Source organism: Apis laboriosa, unplaced genomic scaffold (assembly GCF_014066325.1).
Source record: "Apis laboriosa isolate Shangri-la unplaced genomic scaffold, ASM1406632v1 scaffold68_cov148, whole genome shotgun sequence".
Taxonomy (NCBI): Eukaryota; Metazoa; Arthropoda; class Insecta; order Hymenoptera; family Apidae; genus Apis; species Apis laboriosa.
In genome coordinates this window covers 5,883,284-5,900,996 of record NW_025224135.1, presented here as the reverse complement: position 1 = coordinate 5,900,996, position 17,713 = coordinate 5,883,284, and the positions used below count along the sequence as shown (strand labels likewise).

The 17,713-nt window shown below is 36.6% G+C and overlaps 1 protein-coding gene across 4 annotated transcripts in view; it reads left to right on the top strand.

Annotated features, from left to right (window-relative positions):
• LOC122718958 (neurogenic protein mastermind) overlaps nt 1-17,713 on the top strand; it is a 221,154-nt gene that overhangs the window by 89,393 nt on the left and 114,048 nt on the right. The gene's annotated exons all lie outside the window — the stretch shown is intronic.

Below are 17,713 nucleotides of genomic sequence, written 5' to 3'. Positions count from 1 at the left end.
CGTTTATTAATTTTTGCTAATACATCTAAAAGTAATTAGAAAAATTAATAACTTTAATTTTACGTGCAAAAGAGATTAATAATAATTCTTATATATATATTTTTAAATACATAGTTAAATTTTTTTTAAATTTACCTTTTGCATCTCAATTAAATATCGATTAAAGTAATCCCATTATTATTTTCTTCGGATCAAAAAACGAACGATTAGAAATCCGACGAAACAATAGCCCGGACAATGAAAGATCAAGACGAACCGTTCCATTTTTATTTCTCGGAATGTAGGTCTCCCTTTGTCGCGACGAGTGGTGGATGTAGGAATGGAGATATCGCAACCCTCGACTCGCGGTGACGTAGGAAAAGTTCGTTTTAAAACGTTAAAATATTGTGCCGCGCCTTGTGATCCGTCTGGATATTCGAAAATTTGCACGTGCGGAAATTGCGAGGTCTGGCAGCGAAGGTTATTCGAAGTGGCGGGCACAATAAAGTCGCGGCAGCGACGATGCCATCGAATGGAATCGAAAGTGGGACGGCTTAATCCCAGCCGAAATCTATTCGCGGCAAGATTCATTCTTCGACCCTCTTAGCACAACAATGGCTGCTCCTGCTTCCGTTTCTGAACATATCATGAACCGTTCCACGATCCTCTCGATAAACGCCTCTTCCTTCTTCATCTCTGATCCTGCTCCTATGCCTTCCTATGATTATACGCTTTAATTAACGACTCGGTAACTCGTATACGATTCTCGGATCGTCTCTCCTTTTCCTAGCAGACAATTAAACATTTTAACATACTGCGTGAAAATTATGGCTTTTTATATTCATACGAAAGATCTCTACGATCAGTACATTAAAATCCTATCTGTTACATTTTTCGCGTGTCTCAATCTTTTCAACCATATCAATATCCTTCCATCGAATCCACAGGAGAAAAATATTGCAAACAATAATCTCTATAAAACAACGACTCCCCCTCCTTCATTATCCTGTACCAAAATGTTCATCTAACGAATACATAACTTCAATCTTCCCAAAAATACACCAGCATCGTTCCATCGCTCTCATAAACGATTATTCCCTTCCCAATCCCAGGTATCCACCTCCCATCCACCTGACCTCCTCACGCACATCCCCCAAAAACCAGTTTCGCTCTCCAAGATATCTAATTTCCCGATGTTGCAAGTCTCGTTCATTCCCCCACAAACCATCTGGCGCGCTGTTCTCTTCGGACGTTACATATCGTATCGTCCCTCCTTAAGCGCTGAAAAACGCGTAACTCAAAGTCGCGAATCGATCTCGCGGGGTCAAGTGGCCCTCTTCTTGGTCGCGATGGCCTAACGGTATTCCCAATTAGGGGCAGGGACGGGAGAATCCAAGTCGTCGATTCGCGGACAGTCTGCGAGGTCTGTGAGTGCAGCGTGATAAAAAAAACAAAAAAAAAAAGAGGGGAGAAGTTGGAGAGAGAAAGAGTGAGATAGGGAGGGGGAAAGAGGGAGGGAGAGAGGGAGATTCGGTTCGGTGTCTCTCGGTTGGCAACCGTCGACGCGACGAAATGCTCGACGTGTGCCGATCTCTCGGTGGCCCTAGGCTGCCGGTTCTTACGCTACTGGGATCGATATCCCGGGAGGCCAAACAGTAAACAGCCGGTTGGTCAGGATAGAGGCGGTGGTGGGGCTGCATAACATGGAGGCACCTACTGCCTTCGCCCGCCGCCTACTCCCTCTTTCCCTCTCTCTCTCTCTCTCTCTTTCTCTCTCTTTTTCTCTCTCTTTGTGCCTCTACCGGCGCGTCGCCTGCCCGCCACCGTCCAAAGCGGGGGACGAAAGGACGAGCGAAGAACGGGATAACCCTCTCTTCGTGATAGGCGCGACATTTTTGGATCGAAATATCGGAATTGTATATGTATATATATATATATTATGTTCTTTTTAGTTAAAATATTTCAATTCTAGAATTTAAGGAAATTTAAAGTTTTCTTTGTGCTCTTTGAGTAAGTGGATATATGCTATGAATCTTGGAATCACTTTTGTTGCATCTAATCGTTGGATCAATTTTTTTAGATATCAATTTTGGATGGGCTTGTTAAGTTAAAATATTCTGGTTTCTAAGATCGAGAAATTTTTGTCATTTTCTTTGAATAAGAGGATTTTTTGAATAAGAGGATTTTTTGAATAAGAGGATATGCTAGGAATCTTGAAATCGCTTTTGTTGTATTTAATCATTTTTGTTGTTAATTTTTGTAGATGTCAATTTCGATGGACTTGTGCGTGTGTTCACTTTAAATTAAAATATAAAATTCTGGTTCCAGATATTTCTAGGATCGAGAAATCTGAAATTTTCTTCCATTTTCTTTTTCGAATGAAGGAACTTGAAATCATCTAATCGTTTATTAATGCATCGAATCTTTTAATAATTTTCGTAAATGTCGATTTCTCGATAGATTTTAGAATCAAGAATCGTGTAAATTTTCTAAAGTAATTGATTCTTGAATTTCAGATATTGTTAGAAATCAGGGAAATCTAATCCACTTATAATAAGTTCAGCTCGTGTATTTTATATATATTTGTGCAGCTCTTTTACGAATCGATTTTCTTCCATGAACCAATTCGAATTTCGATGTGTCCTATATTCCAGGATTTTATGGTGGCTAAAGATATTAGACATTTTGGGTCAACCTCGCAGAGATTCGATACAGAGTACAAATTACGATATTATAAATCGGTATAAATGTAAAATTTTATAACAATCAAATAAACCTATATATAAATAATTAATTAATATAATAATATTAATAATTAATTCGACGTAAAAATATCTAATATAATATAAAATTATCTAAACTCAATCAAATCCAACATCGACAACCACCGCCACCCATTTGTTCCAAGATCCAATATCAATCACTATCGTCCAAAATCGAAACCAGGATGGGAAAGAACTCGTTCCCCAAGAACTCGGGGGAGAAAAACTCTGCGAGCATTCTCCACTGCACGAAGGCAAGTATCAAGAAGAACAAGAGATGGTGGCCGATAAATCAGATACGCCTATTAACCGAATTGGAGAAACGCATCTCTCTGGGAGAGAAGGGCAACAACGTGGTTGGATAGAGGCCGGAAACGAGCCTTCGACGGTATCGAAGGAAAAAAGCGGAAAGCTGTTTAGGGATGTATTTTCTTCCCTTCGACCCTTTTGGTCGCGGTTTCTGAGGGGTCCTGCCTTTGTGAGGAAGGGAAGGAGTCTCCCCTCCTCGAATCTTTATGGTGGGGAGGGGGGATATTTCGCCGGTTGAGTGGCGACTGGCACAAATGTTGATCTTCGCGCGGAAACGTGATTGAAAGAGGGATATTCATTGTCAAAGAGTAAGTAACGCGATGATACGCCTTACCCTTATTCGCGCTTCTTTCTTTTCCATCTTTGCAACCCTGGGGATAATTAGAGCAAGGAGGGGGGGAGGATGAATGTTAAATGAGGATGAATCTCGAGATATCTTTTTGGTGGATAAGAAGGGTGAATATTCTTTTGATGGATAATTCGGGCCGAGTATCCTTTTGGCAAGTGAATATATTTTTTTTACGATGAATATTAGATTCCAAAGTTAATTTACGATCCAAAATCCCTACTACTACTACTACTTTTTTCCCCTCCCTCATGCTCCAGAAACATTTAAAATCCAACGAAGCAAATCTCCAATCGGCAAACCTCGATCCATTCATAGTAGAACAGCATTGTAACGGTGTTATATGTTTCACAGTGGCGCAATTAATCCGAGTATTCTCGGTTGCCGAATAAACATCCGACACACGGGCATTTTTCATCCCCTGGTGGAGCGGATCACCTGGGAGATCGAGACGCGAAACTGATGATCGAACGCGGGCAAACGAATAGGCAATCCGTGAAAGGGAATTCAAATCGATCCTTTGAATGAAAATATTTGCGAGCAATTAAAAAAAAGAAAAGCATATTTTCATCTCGATATATAATTCTTTTCAATGACGTACAACGAAACTTCATCATTCGTCCTCGCAACTCCTCCAATTCCAAAATAATTCGACGTTTCTTCGTCGAATCTTATCTTATCCCGTAAATTAAACGTTAGCAAGATTAACTTGCCTTAAAAACACGTTACGCATCGATAATAAATCTGGTCAGGATAGCAGGATAAAATACTCGTGGAAAATCATTCGTGGAGAGAGGAAGGGGTTGGTCATGGGGGGTTTTAAGGAGAGAGAGAGAGAAGAAAAGAGGGGAAAGAAAAAAGATAGGGAGAAAGAGAGAGAAATGAAAATAAAACACGCGAGAGGATCGGTGGAAGATGCTCGAAGGCAGGTTAGAGGGAACCACAGAGGGAAAAAGGGGGGAAAAGGGATGCGCGAAGGTAAGCCGAGCAGCTCTGATCCTCGAACGCTCAAGAGGGCGAAGGAAAACGCAAAGTCGATCGCGTACGGGTTTCGTTGGTTTTTCCATTGGCGCGACGAACATCCTGCTGCCCGCTTTTCGAAAGCTTGGCGGGAAAAGGAGAAGAAGCGAGGATGAATAGGGAATCAATTTTTTTTTAATGTTTTTTTTTTTATTAGTTTTGGTCCACAATGGACGACCATTTTGTATACATTCGATATTAATTATCGAACCGTTGCGATTTCGAAATTTTGAAATATCAGTTGCGAATCGCCTATTTAGGATATTTAGGTTAAATGGTAAAACGGTTTTGTCAAATGTGAAAAACATGTGAATTGATTTTTTTTCTTTTTTTTTGTTTTGTTTTGAACGTTATTCTTGACACTTTTAACGAGAAAAAAAAATTTTTTTCAATTTTTTTAACGCAAAAATTGGATCTAAAGTAAAGAATCGGGTTAAATTCGTTTTTAACATCCGAGTATATAAAATATCGTTATTATATTGATATTTGTATGTAAATGAGTAAAAATATTTCTTAGCTTAGCGAAACTTAGATTTTTTTTAGGGTTTTTAATCGCTGATTTTAATCATTTCGCATCATCCAATTGTTCAAAGGATGGATCGATTAACATCGATCTTTCGTTTCGATGGAATTTAATGCTCTTCGATCGATGATTAAAAAAAAAAAGAGGCAAAGGAAACGGAGAAAAAATTTTTAGTAACGATAAATTTCAGAAAGTAATCGTGAAGCCGCGGAAGGCGTACTTATGAATCAGGCTTAAAGGGGAAACTCGAATATCGATGCACGGTGGTTCGTTCAACCACGTGCCTCGTCGTGGTAGCAGCTTCAATCTTTTAGCAAAATCCTTTAAAATTAATCGCGGCACGCAAATGATAAATTTCGACCGAACTTCCAGCGTAAATATTTTTCGAACCAATATTTTGATTTTTTTTTCTTTTTTCTTTCGCCTACTTCGGAAATTTACAACCATATTCGGAGGAAATCGATTTCAGAACGGTGGAAAACGAAGCAAGTCGAATGACAAGAGATCAACCTTCCCGGCTTCACACCGGTATAAGTATGTAGAACAAATTTCTAATTCACCTTTTCCCGTTGCACCGTCCATTCCACGTGTAAACCATGCAGAAAACTGCACTCTGCCAACTAGACCGTGTTGCAACCGACGCAAGTATGGCACACGATGCTCACTTTTCGTCTTCCCGCTCCACTAAATCGACCATTTTACACGCCTTTTTCGTTCCTCTCGAAGATCCTTTGCTAGATCTTACCGTTTTCCCCAATTTCTTCCCTTATTTTTCCCCCGGAATCATTATCGAAATTACAAAATTACAAAGTAACTTTTTTACACAAAAAAAATAATCATACAAAAAAAAAAAAAAGAGTCGAGCTTTGCCCAAAAACGAAAACAAAATAACTAATTTCCGAAATCATCATCTTACATGAAACTTTCCAGCATACCGTTCGTATGTCCACATTATTAAAAATTACTTACAACCCTCTGCTAATATCCACGCTCTACGAGCGATTTCTCGAGAAACAGCTCGCACCGGTTTCTTCCTACTCTCGTGAGTTTTTATTATCTTGTTCCATATTTCCTGCTCACCGCCTTTCCATCTCCTCCCACTTCTCCCTCGATTCATACCCCCTTTTCGACTCTCTCGTTTTCCTCATACCTCAACACTTTGTATCTTTGTTCATCCCTGACCAATGTTTCCACCCACACTGTTCCTCTCTCGTCACTTGTCCCTCTTTCTCATTCTCTCTCTCTCTCTTTCTCTTTCTCTCTCTCTCTCGTTCTCTGACTCCACACCTCCGCTTAATAATACACACCAGCCAGCCAGCCGCTACTACAACAGCACACCAGCGGCACCGACAGTATGGCATACCACTTTATTGATCTTCTTTCCCCGCTTTCACAGGTTTCAACCCGAATTTTCCACCACTTTATGCAAGCGTCGCCCTCCTGCCCGTTTGCACGCGTTCCCCACTCCCCAATAGCGCCACGATTCATCCCTTCGCTCGTCGATAAATCGAACCGTATACCGTACGAAGCCGATAGCGGAGGAACGAATCGAGAGAGGTCCCCCCTCGAGAGGAGAGAGAGAGAGAGAGAGAGAGAGAGAGAGAGAGAGAGAGAGAGAGAGAGAGAGCTTCTTGGCGCGAGGAGAGAAAGTCGAGCGGATGTTTTGATGTTTCGATGATCGTAGGATTTTTCTTCACAATCAATCGGTCATGGCCCGTTTCCAAGCGTTCGAGAAGATTTAATTTTGGGGAGGAAAGAATTTTTTTTTTCACTCTTTGAAAATAAATTTTCGAAAAAAAAAAAAGTTTCGTAAGAAATTTCGAAAACGAAACTAAATTATGATTAGTTTTTTCGATTAAATTTCTTCAAAAAATTGGACCAATGTGTTGGAAAATACACGACTCGACTTTATTATACCAAGGAGTGCTGCCATTTTAATCCTCTTCTTAGAAGAAAATTATAATTTGAAGGATTAATATCACTCTGTATTACGCGTCCATACCTTCCATTCTCACTTCACTGTCTTTCGTCTAAATTAAATTCCTAGATACTTGAGAAAATTTCCAACTGTGCTCCCCGAACGAGGACACTCTTATTTCCATTTTCTTTTTTTTTATTCGAGAAAATTAAAAAGTTAAAGGAGAAATTTTGAAAAATTGTTCCCAACCGATCGTTCGATTTTCGATCGAATTCTTTCTCTTTCCGCCTCCCTCTAAAACAAATTCCGTGATAAAGTTAAATATAATCGGTGTACGAACAAAAGCGTCTGAAACTTGTTCGACCGGCAACCGTAGCACGCTTTTCTCGCTTCGTAATTCATTTACATAACAATACTTCGAACTTCGTTATATAATATAACGTTGCGATTTTTCAACGAAGCAAAAATCACCGCGACTGGTAAGAACAATAACCCGATACGATTGAACGATTACACGCCACAATTCCTACGGCCCATCGTCGAAAAAACGATGGATCGTCGCTGTGGTTCGTTCACAGAGATTCGAACGACTCGAGAAAAGGCGATCGTCTGATTCTCATTCTACATTCTCGTTCGTTTATTCGACGAAGCTAATTAACATCGCGGCCTTAACGAGCGGTCCACGGGCATTGTTACGTGGTGGAACGCGTAGAGGATGCAAAAAAATTTTATTCCAAAAGAATTTTTTAAAGATCGATATATTTCGAAATTTATTCACAACGAAATAAACGATGATTCTAAATATTTCATTTTTTGTTAATTATTTACTTGTTTGTTATTTATCTTCGATTTTATTGGAGATTTATTCGACACTATTCACGTGAATTTTAAAAGATAAAAGGAACACGAGGTTTCCGTGGCACAAGTAATCGATAAAAATGAAATTTTAATTAGACGAAAGATGTTTTATTGGAAGAAGATTTTTCCCAAACATTTTCCTTAGACGAAGAATATACTCTTGTTATATTATTCAAACAAACTAAACACCAGAGAAAACGAAAGTGTCAGAAATTCAGGCAAGCGCAATTTTTTCCCTTAAACTTAAATATTTCCACGTAACATTTTCACTGGAATTTAAGGCTCTTGTCTTATAAATACTTATCTTTCTCTGTATAATACGATACGTGAAAAAAAATCGTTAAAAAAAAAATCTAATAACGTGAATTAAATCTATCGAAAAAAAAGATAGTAAAAAAATTTTTATCTTTATTAATAGATAACAATTTCGAAATAATCAATTGTAATTATTCGATCTTTAACCTCGAGTTCTTGGAAAATTATAATAATCTTTTCCTTATGCGAGAATATTTTCCTCATTATGCCATTAGACTCTTAACTCTTCGATTCGATTAAAAAAAATAATTGTAAATGTAAGAATTTTTTTCTCTCAATTTTGTATATCGATAATTTCTTTCCTTCAACTAAGATATTTAGTGTGAAGGATGAATTTCGAATCGAAGAAGCCGTTACGTTAAAGGTACGCAAAAATCCTTCTCCATTAATTACAATACTTACAATACGTATCCTTTCGTTTCACATTGGTGTAAATACTCCTCCGACCGAAAATACTTTCTTTCACCGATGGCCCTTTCAACAGAGTAAAACGTGGCGTGGGGGAGAGGGAAGGGAGAGGGAAGGGAGAAGGAAGGGAGAGGGAGGGGAGAGAGGAGGATCGCCGCAGCCGGGCGAAGGAAAACCGGCGGGAAAAGAGGAGAGATGACGAGAGACGATGCTCGAGAGCCCGGCACTAAGGAAGATTCAAGCAAGCAACAGTGTTTACACTCGCCAGCCGAGGAGAACACCTTTCATGATCTTAAGAAACCAGGCCACCGGTGTATCCAACGCCTTCCCTCATTTTTCTCCTTTTTTTTTTTTTCTTTCATCGTCACGCGAAATACACGCCCGACTTTGAAACGTTGTTGTGTGAAGATCGATGATTCAATGTTTGAAGGAGTCATCCTGGAAATTGTAAACATTGTCCAACCAAGTCCGTCAGTCAGAGTTGAGCCTCTTGCGAGTGAGAATAGAAAGTTAATTTTACTTGGGATTGCTATAAAAGAAATTGCAAACTGGATAAAGAATTTTAGTGATGAGCTGTCCAAATTGTAGATATTCCAATAAAAAAAAATTAAATAATTTTTAGTATGATAATGAACGAGAATTGAGAATTAGTGTCCTTTTTTATAATTTAATTTTTATTCATTTTGAACATTTTGTCGGTGAAACGTGATAGGTAGTAATGTAAGTACATACTTCGAAGTCTTCGTTTTGAATCACTATCCGATTAGACACTTTCACTATAAACGAAGATTATATTAATTCTCTCTTCGTTGGAATAACGCATTGTCAGTAGTTTATCAATGCGCTGACGAATACGTGTCTGATATCAGTCACGCGATGGTAAACATGTTTGTATTCACAGGTTGTTTTCCGACATCTGTGACCTTGGTAAAAGTAAATTTTACGTTTTAATTCTAATTCCAGAGGACGTTTTAAAGTCACGTTGCTATACGTGTATTTTTAAACGCACGTTAATGTCAATTATGCAATATAAAAATAAAAATAAAACTTATGTATCAGTGATCTTGAGAAGTTGAAAATAAATTAATTTTTAAACGAGAAAAAAAAAAATTAAAAAAATAAACATCACGATCAAATTATTCTAATAATTCTTACTACATCTGAATCTTAACAATTGATTTTAACAGATATCTCGCTAACTCTTCTATTTTTTCTCAAATATTCTTTTTTATTCAATTATTTTTACCTATTTAAAAACTATTTTCTAATAAAAATTACATCGCATCATAAAAATGAACATCAACTTTTTCTTTCATTGTTGTTTAGAATCGATTCTTCAAATTCCAAATCGTAGAACGTATGTTAAAATGATCGAAACGAAAAAGGATCGAAACCTTATCCTAAGATTTTGAATCGAGGAACGCAACGATGAAAATGAGATTTTGCGGCGACATTGCACTTGAACAAGATATCGACATTGTATCAAGCAAGTTCGTCGAAGGCTTGGTTGTACACCGTGCTGACGTAAGTGTCTCTCTGCAGTTTCGTTATCGGACTGGCATAAAAAGCGTCGATAACGAGAGAACGGATTGGTCGCGCCATTCTTGGGCTTTAGAACAACTTCGACAAGTTACGTTCTCTACTAGTATCTTGTTTCGACTATGTTTGCGAATGTTAATTCGTTGTTCTTGCACCGTTTATATCAACCGTTTAACAAATACGGTGAATTATCTTGTTTCTTAGCAAATTTTTTATTTATAATTTTTTTTTTAATTATTTATTGTACTCGTTTATTTACAAATTTTATTATTTTCTAGAATAAAAATTGTAGAGCAATATTTGAGAGTATAATGAAGCATGTTGTAAAAAGGATTATGGTAAGAATTCATTTCGAATTTTTGAAAATAATCTTTGATCCAACGTATGATAAGGAAATATAAAAGCATATGATTATTTCAAGCAATCGTATCGATTTCACAAAGAGAAGAAATCACTAAAGATACTATAGAAAGATAAGAAATATAAATAAAAGAAACAAATAGATCTAAAAAATTATATCTCAATATTTCGTATTATATTTCCAATAACACACTTTGCTAAATGTTAACTTCTTCTCTAGAAGAAATTATTTTATCTTATTTACATGGATTATTATTAAAAATGAAAGAAGAATTTATATTTATAGAAATAAAGATATATATATATATATATATTATCTGTGTTTAATTTTTTAAATAATTCATTATATAATAATTTTTAAATAAAACAAATGATTTGCCTTTATGATAATTTTTTCCTCTCGCATTTTATTTCCATTCGAAACTCATTAATATTACTTGAGATAAAATACACAAAATTCCAAGAAGATAACTGCAATGATTACTTAAACATTCTCAGTAACAGCATCATGCGTCATCTCGATTTGATTCTAATAATCAAAGTCTCAAATTATTCTCAACGAGATCTATTATATGTCGAATAAATAAATTCTTATAAACGTTCCGATAAATTTCAATTCCAAAAAAAAAAAAACCATTAAAATCATTTTATCAACTTAATATATGCGATAAAATTATCGTATCACGCACACAAATACTAATAATCAAATCTTTTCTGTTTCAGGTAAGTGCATCGATAGATTTTCCATACGTTTTTCAATCCAAGCAAACCTAATCTCGTGGGTGAGTTAATCAAACCATCAAATCATCTTATAATCTGAAACCATTTGAATCAATTTCATTTCTTCGCCAAAATTTCTGATCGCCTGGCCCGTTTCTCATTCATGATCAATCCCGGCCGCTTATTTCCATGGAATCTCATTTACCGAGAACGGATCTGTTTAGCCGTGCGACGAGCGTGATTCAATTACGTGGATGCGCGATACCGGGCTGGCCGAGAGGAGGCATAGTTGTACAAACACGCCATCGGTTCGTGCGCACTTCTAAGGCTCTAATGAAAACAAGTAGGTAGTAGATGTCATTCCACGGCAGTGATTCTCATTAATAGGCTGGAACGAATGGTGTAATTAACCGATCCTCTTTCTTCCCTTGGATAACATGGAAGACGACGCACCAGCCGATCGTTCGCGTAACTGTGACGTTTGCGAATTGGGAATCGGGAGAAAAGCTGACAATTAGAACGGAGAACTCGGCTTGTTTACCAGACCTCACGGCATCCGTGGAAATTGTTATTATCCAGTTGGTCGAGTTATGAAATAAGTAAATGTTCTCTCGTAGCCTGAGGATATGGTCGAGGCAGGCTATTGGCTATTTAAATTGTCCGGCACGCAAATATCTTTTTGATTCGATCTATGTCGTATCGTAGTTTCGAGTATGCTATCATATGAGTTGTTTTACGATTGATACCGTCTTCGATTGTTGCGAATTTCGATAGTATTTCCTTTTTTTTATCGTAATATTTTATTCTTTTGTTTGAAAAAAATTTATATATAATATAAATAATTTCGACGAGTTCATTTTTATACGTGGTTATAACAATTGCTGTTAGATAAAGGAAATAAGAAAGAGAGAATTTAATCATGGATTAAATAGTTACTTGTTTTTCTTAATCTCTTGTTTTTAACAAAAACGTGAAACGTTCAAATGCAATCGTACACGAAAACTTCCTCTATTGCGTCACTGTATCATTATATACGCGTAATCTTCACGCCATGTTTCTCGTCCCGCACGTTTCCCACCCTAGCGATGTCCGTTACGAGCTTATGGTTTTTGTGCGCAGTGCGCATGCTCAGTGCCTCGCATTCGTTTAAACAAACGCGACTTTAGGTGCCGCTGTACGCGAAGACGTAATCGAGCCAGAATCCTTTGACGCTTTTACTTTTTAGTTATGCGCCGGTTAAGTCGCGAGGAAATCTCGACCGGTCGACTTCTTTGTTCGCCGTAGGAATTCGCTGACGACAGGTTTCGCTGGAATCGTGCACGCCTCGAGATAAATCGGCATGGTGGCAAGCGAGTGAGCGCGCGTAATTGAAATTTGTCAACCTTAAGAGGCTTTTTGCGACGAACCGTATGGAACGGTTGGCTCGTTAGCGCGTATGCTCGTGCATAGGTTGGAAAGAGGAAAGGACGCGAATGTAAAAATGTTTCGCGTTATTTCAGTTCCTCTTCGTTGCTTCCTTTTGGAGACCCGTTTATTTAACCCTTTGCGTGATGCGGCGGTTTTCATGTTGAGGATACGGCTTAAATTCACGAGATACGCGTGTCGCGTTTGATCTTGCTTGGATGAAGGGATTTTTTTTGGTGAGTTTTGAATTTAAGAATAAGAAAAAAGAATAACGAATTCTACTCGAAATATTTTTAGCATGGAAATGAAGTTTTAATATTTTAACTCGCTAGTGAAGAAATAATGTTCAATGCTTTATTGATGTGAAAGAGAATGTATTTGTAATTTATGTCGTAGCTCATCAGAATGCTTAATACGAATTCAAAATCCTTAGTCTCGTCTGTATCCCGTCTAATCGAATCTTAATCCAAATTTAACATAGCTTTCTGATACAGATTCAACTCGAAGTAACAATCGAAATGATTCTATCTTTATTAGTATTTATTAATCTTATGAATTAATTTTATAATTTCAAGATGAAAGATAAATGAAATTTAAAAATCCATATATTAAGAGATTGATAATATAAAATATTAATTTAATTCTAATCTAATTAAATTTATTAATCATTTATTTATAAAAATTAAAGATTGACATGTAACATAAATGAAATAATACTTGTGTTAACACAATGATAAATACATCGAAATGCATATAACAAACTTGCAAGTCACGTGCGTTTATGGAAGGTTAATCTCAAAGCACGCGAACCGTGAGAAACCACGAAGAGGTAGAGTATTTCGATGGTCGATGGAAGGAAAGGCATCCGTGGCAATAATTGTAGCGATAAATAGGCGCGTGCATCGAAGCAAAAGCAATGGAACAGAAAATCAGTCGGTTCTGGTTACGGCCGTGTCGCGAAAGAGGTCGATGAAGAAGGATGGAATGATTACTCTCGCATTCCAATGAACGGCAAACCCAGAAACAGGAGGGACTGGCAGGGTGACAAGTCGTGAGGAGGGATTGCAAGGGAAAAAGACGAGGATAGAAAGGAAAAAAGGAAGTGAAAAAGGATGGAAAGAAAGAGGGAGAGAGTGATCTCGCAAATCAGTAAGGAAGGCGGCATCGACCTCTTCTTTCCGCCATCTTTGTTACTCCAACGACGCTCACCTTCGCCCCGTTTCTATTCCATCTCGGTTTCCCTCCCTTCCCCTCTTGCTCCACTCACGGAGTCTTTTCTTCTGTGTGTGCATTGTGCGGATAATACCGGTGCTGGCTTCTTTTACGTGACTGTAGGCGAAAACGAGCCAGCAGATACCGCGAAAGAAAAAAAGGAAGGAACGATCGGTATTCTTCCCCATTTTCTCTATCCTCCTCTTTTATTTCTCTCCGCTCTCTCTCTCTTTCTCTCTCTCTTTCTCTCTGTTTCTCTTTTCTTTCTTCCCACTCCCCTATTTCTTCCGTGCACTTTCGAAAATAGTCTAACCTAAAAATACATATGCGAGAACTGGAGGCGTGGTGAAACCAATGGAGAAGAACTTCTTTCGTTCGTTTGGTAGAGAAGTCGGTTCAAGATTTTGCGGTTCTATCTCGATACGTAGACCGAGAGTTATCGGTGGCTGACAACTTTTAATAACTCACCATCTCGAGAGGAAGGTGGGTGTCGTTAATTGGATTTATCGATAACTCGAACTCGCTTCTAGATGATCGAATCGAATTAATCGAAATCGAATCACGTGAGATTATTTTCTTTGGTCGAGTTTTAGCTTTGGTTATAACGGTATAAGATTTTGATTTCGAAGAATTTGTTTTTTAGCACGAATTATATATAATTGTATATACAATGGTTAATTTTTTTTATTTATTAATAATTATTAAAAATCAAAATAGATAAATGTTTGGTTGATGTTTGCAAAAGTTATGTGCGACAGAATCTCGATTATTCGAATAATTGAGCGATACGTTTTTCGAACGGTTGATTTTTTTTCAAATAATCGGACGATTACGTTTCAGTAGGAAAAATTAATAAAATAAAACACCGAATAATAGTTTAATTATTTTCGAACTGTTTCACGAACCTATTAACTTTTTCAGTTTCACGATCAACCGCTGTTTTTTGATTGCAAATTCTCTGTAATCCTTATAAACCAGTTTATTTTTTGCGTTGACATCGCGCCTTGTTGTAACGGTACCATTGAATTTAGAATTAAACTGACGGCGCTATCGCATAAATTATGGAAAAACATTTATATAAAAACGAAATATTAAAATGGATAATACAGCAACGAATAAGTTGTAAATAAACAATTTAATCAAACAATTAAATAATTTATATATGGAAATTATGAAGCATATCACTCCATCATCTTATTTCAGCTTGTCCCCTTGTGTTTTTTGGTTTCTCCTATTCTCTTTATCTTTCTTTCCTTATCTTTATTATACTTCCATATAGGTCCATATTTTTCGTGATATTAGAATCATTGAGTTAGAGCATATCAGTTATACTGATATCGAAGTAACACATCGATTAAAATATTTACAATTTCTTTATTAATCTTTTAGTTTATTTTAAAGATTAATCGAGATTACTTTACGATTCGACGAAAAATTTTCAGTTTGTTCATTTCTTGGAAAGAATAGAATGTCGTATGGAGTATGGATCAATTTATAAAAATAAAAAATTTTTTAAATATTTTTTTTCGAAACAAAGATACAAAATTTATTCAATAATGATCTATTCATTATGAGAAAAAAAATCGTTTTATTCTTACATATCGCGAATTTTATCATTTTATTTCTTTATGCTTACTATTTTTAATCGTAATCATTTAAATATAATACATGAATATATAAATATTCATATACATATTTAATCATTAATTTCAAAATTAATTGTTTTTTTTACTATTTTATTAATCAAGCCAATATAAACATCAATTTATATTCAAAGATTTAAATCATTGAGTATCGTTAAAATTTTTGCCAGATTTGTCGTTCATATTAATTGAAACATAACACGTGTCATTCTGTATGCAAAGAATGTACGATGGATGAACATCAATTGCGCGGATGATGTCGCGATACGAGGTTCGTCTTTATGATACCGTGTCGGACATTTAATTACAAACGGCATCCCACTATTCTACCGTGTCGTGATATTCCTATAATATCTGCACGCGACATCCATGTTGTTAATATTGCCTCTCGTTCCAAAGATGCATATCGGTGGTTACCATTAGTTGACAAACGCTTTGGTGAATCTTTGATCTTTAATTATAGTGCTTAGTTCGCGACCGATTCAACTACGATAATTACTTTGTACGTGGGCCGAAGTTGAACACGAATTATCGCTTTCGAGGATGTGGAACGTTAGCGTACTTGATCTTAATGTGTCTAGGCGTAATGAGAAGTCTACTCATATGACTGCTCATATTTCCAAGTTCAGATTAATAATAGTAAATGACTTTGGTGAGAATAATTTGCGATTTCCTTTTTTGCATTGAAATTAAAAATACTATAAACAAGTTTTTTATGTAAAAAGTTAGCAGATACTAGATACGCTTTAGAATTTATTAATCGTGTATTACAATATATTAATATTTTAATATTATATTAATATTACGTATTATTATTCTATCAAATGTTACTATATATAATAAAATGAAATATAATAAAATATAATAAATATAATATATAATAAAATGAAATATAAAGGGTTTAATATTAATACGCTTAAATATTATTTAAAACATATGATTGATATGATTTATTTTAATTCATTTTATTAAAATTTGATCTTAATATCTTTCATTTCTATAAAAATATTAATTTGAACGAATATTTCATTTCTTTTTACAAGATATATTAAATATTATGACTTTATATATAGAAATTCGAAAATCTGATATAAAAAAATCTATCAAATTATATAAACAAACATTAAATTAATATTATATATATATATATATATATATATATATATAAAGAGATAAGAAATAAATCGCGAAAATTAATTTACGTTTAAGCTTGAGTTATACCGTTGTATCGATGCGTCACGCTTACATGAAGTTTAAATTAGGTTGAGTATCACTGGCGGATTTGTAATAAGTGTAAGCGGAGCGATACAGATGCGTCGCTTTCGCAGTGGTCCCGTTTGCGCGCTCGCGCGCGTTCTCCTCCCGTCGAATCCCGACACACCGTGAAACTGTGATGACGCAACGAAGTGTTGGTGGAGGTTCGGAGTGCGGGCGACGTGTCGCGAATGCGTCTGTGTAGTAAAAGCTTGGCTGCCAGCTGCACGGCAGTCGCTTAAGTCGCGCTCGTGACTTAAAGGTGAAAAGAAATTTCTATAATTCGGAATCATTGTCTTTATATTTAATAAAAGTACATATCCAAATGCCATATGAATATACTATAAAGTCACTATAAGAATTGAAAAATTTTCTATCTATTTAAAAAATTACTATTTAAATAAAAAATATTTCTAATAAAAAAAACAATATTAACATTATAAGATTTAAATATTGTATAATTTTCTCTTTCTAAAAATTTTTTTGTTAATATAAATATCACAGTCATAGCACGTAACAATACCCGTCGATTCATCGTCACTCACGTTGTCTTGCCATTCTCATAGTTCACGGTATATTATATCGACTCGGCTTCCTTTGGCTGACGCCATACTGACAGCATATGTAGGATTATCGAAACTATAGATGATAGATATTGCTGTATACCTGTTACCGTTCGAATAGTTGTGGAGATTTAGACTTGTGAACCTTTATGGTAGTTGATGGCATTATACGGATAATATAAAACACGCAAGAAGGTAAAACTCTGATTGGAACGAGTGGAGCGCGAATCGGAGTCGAAATTGAAGTCAGAATCTTGGCGAGTCGCTTCGGATCGAATCGGCTTCGGGACGAGCATAGCCGAACGCGTGCCTACGTGCGCGCTTCACCGTGGCGCGGTGCGACGTACCGCAGCGGACGGAACGAACGAGGCGACACGAGACGATACGATACGAGACGAGACGAGACGAGACGAGACGAGACGACACGAGACGAAGCGGGATAACGTGTGGTGAGGGAGACAAGGCGAAGCGAGGCGAGGCGAGGCCAGTCGAACCAAGCCGAGTCAAGTCGAGTCGAGTCGAATCAGAAAGAGAGTCAGTGGCTGGCGACTCCTCGGGGCGTCAAGTTCGTTATGTGGGG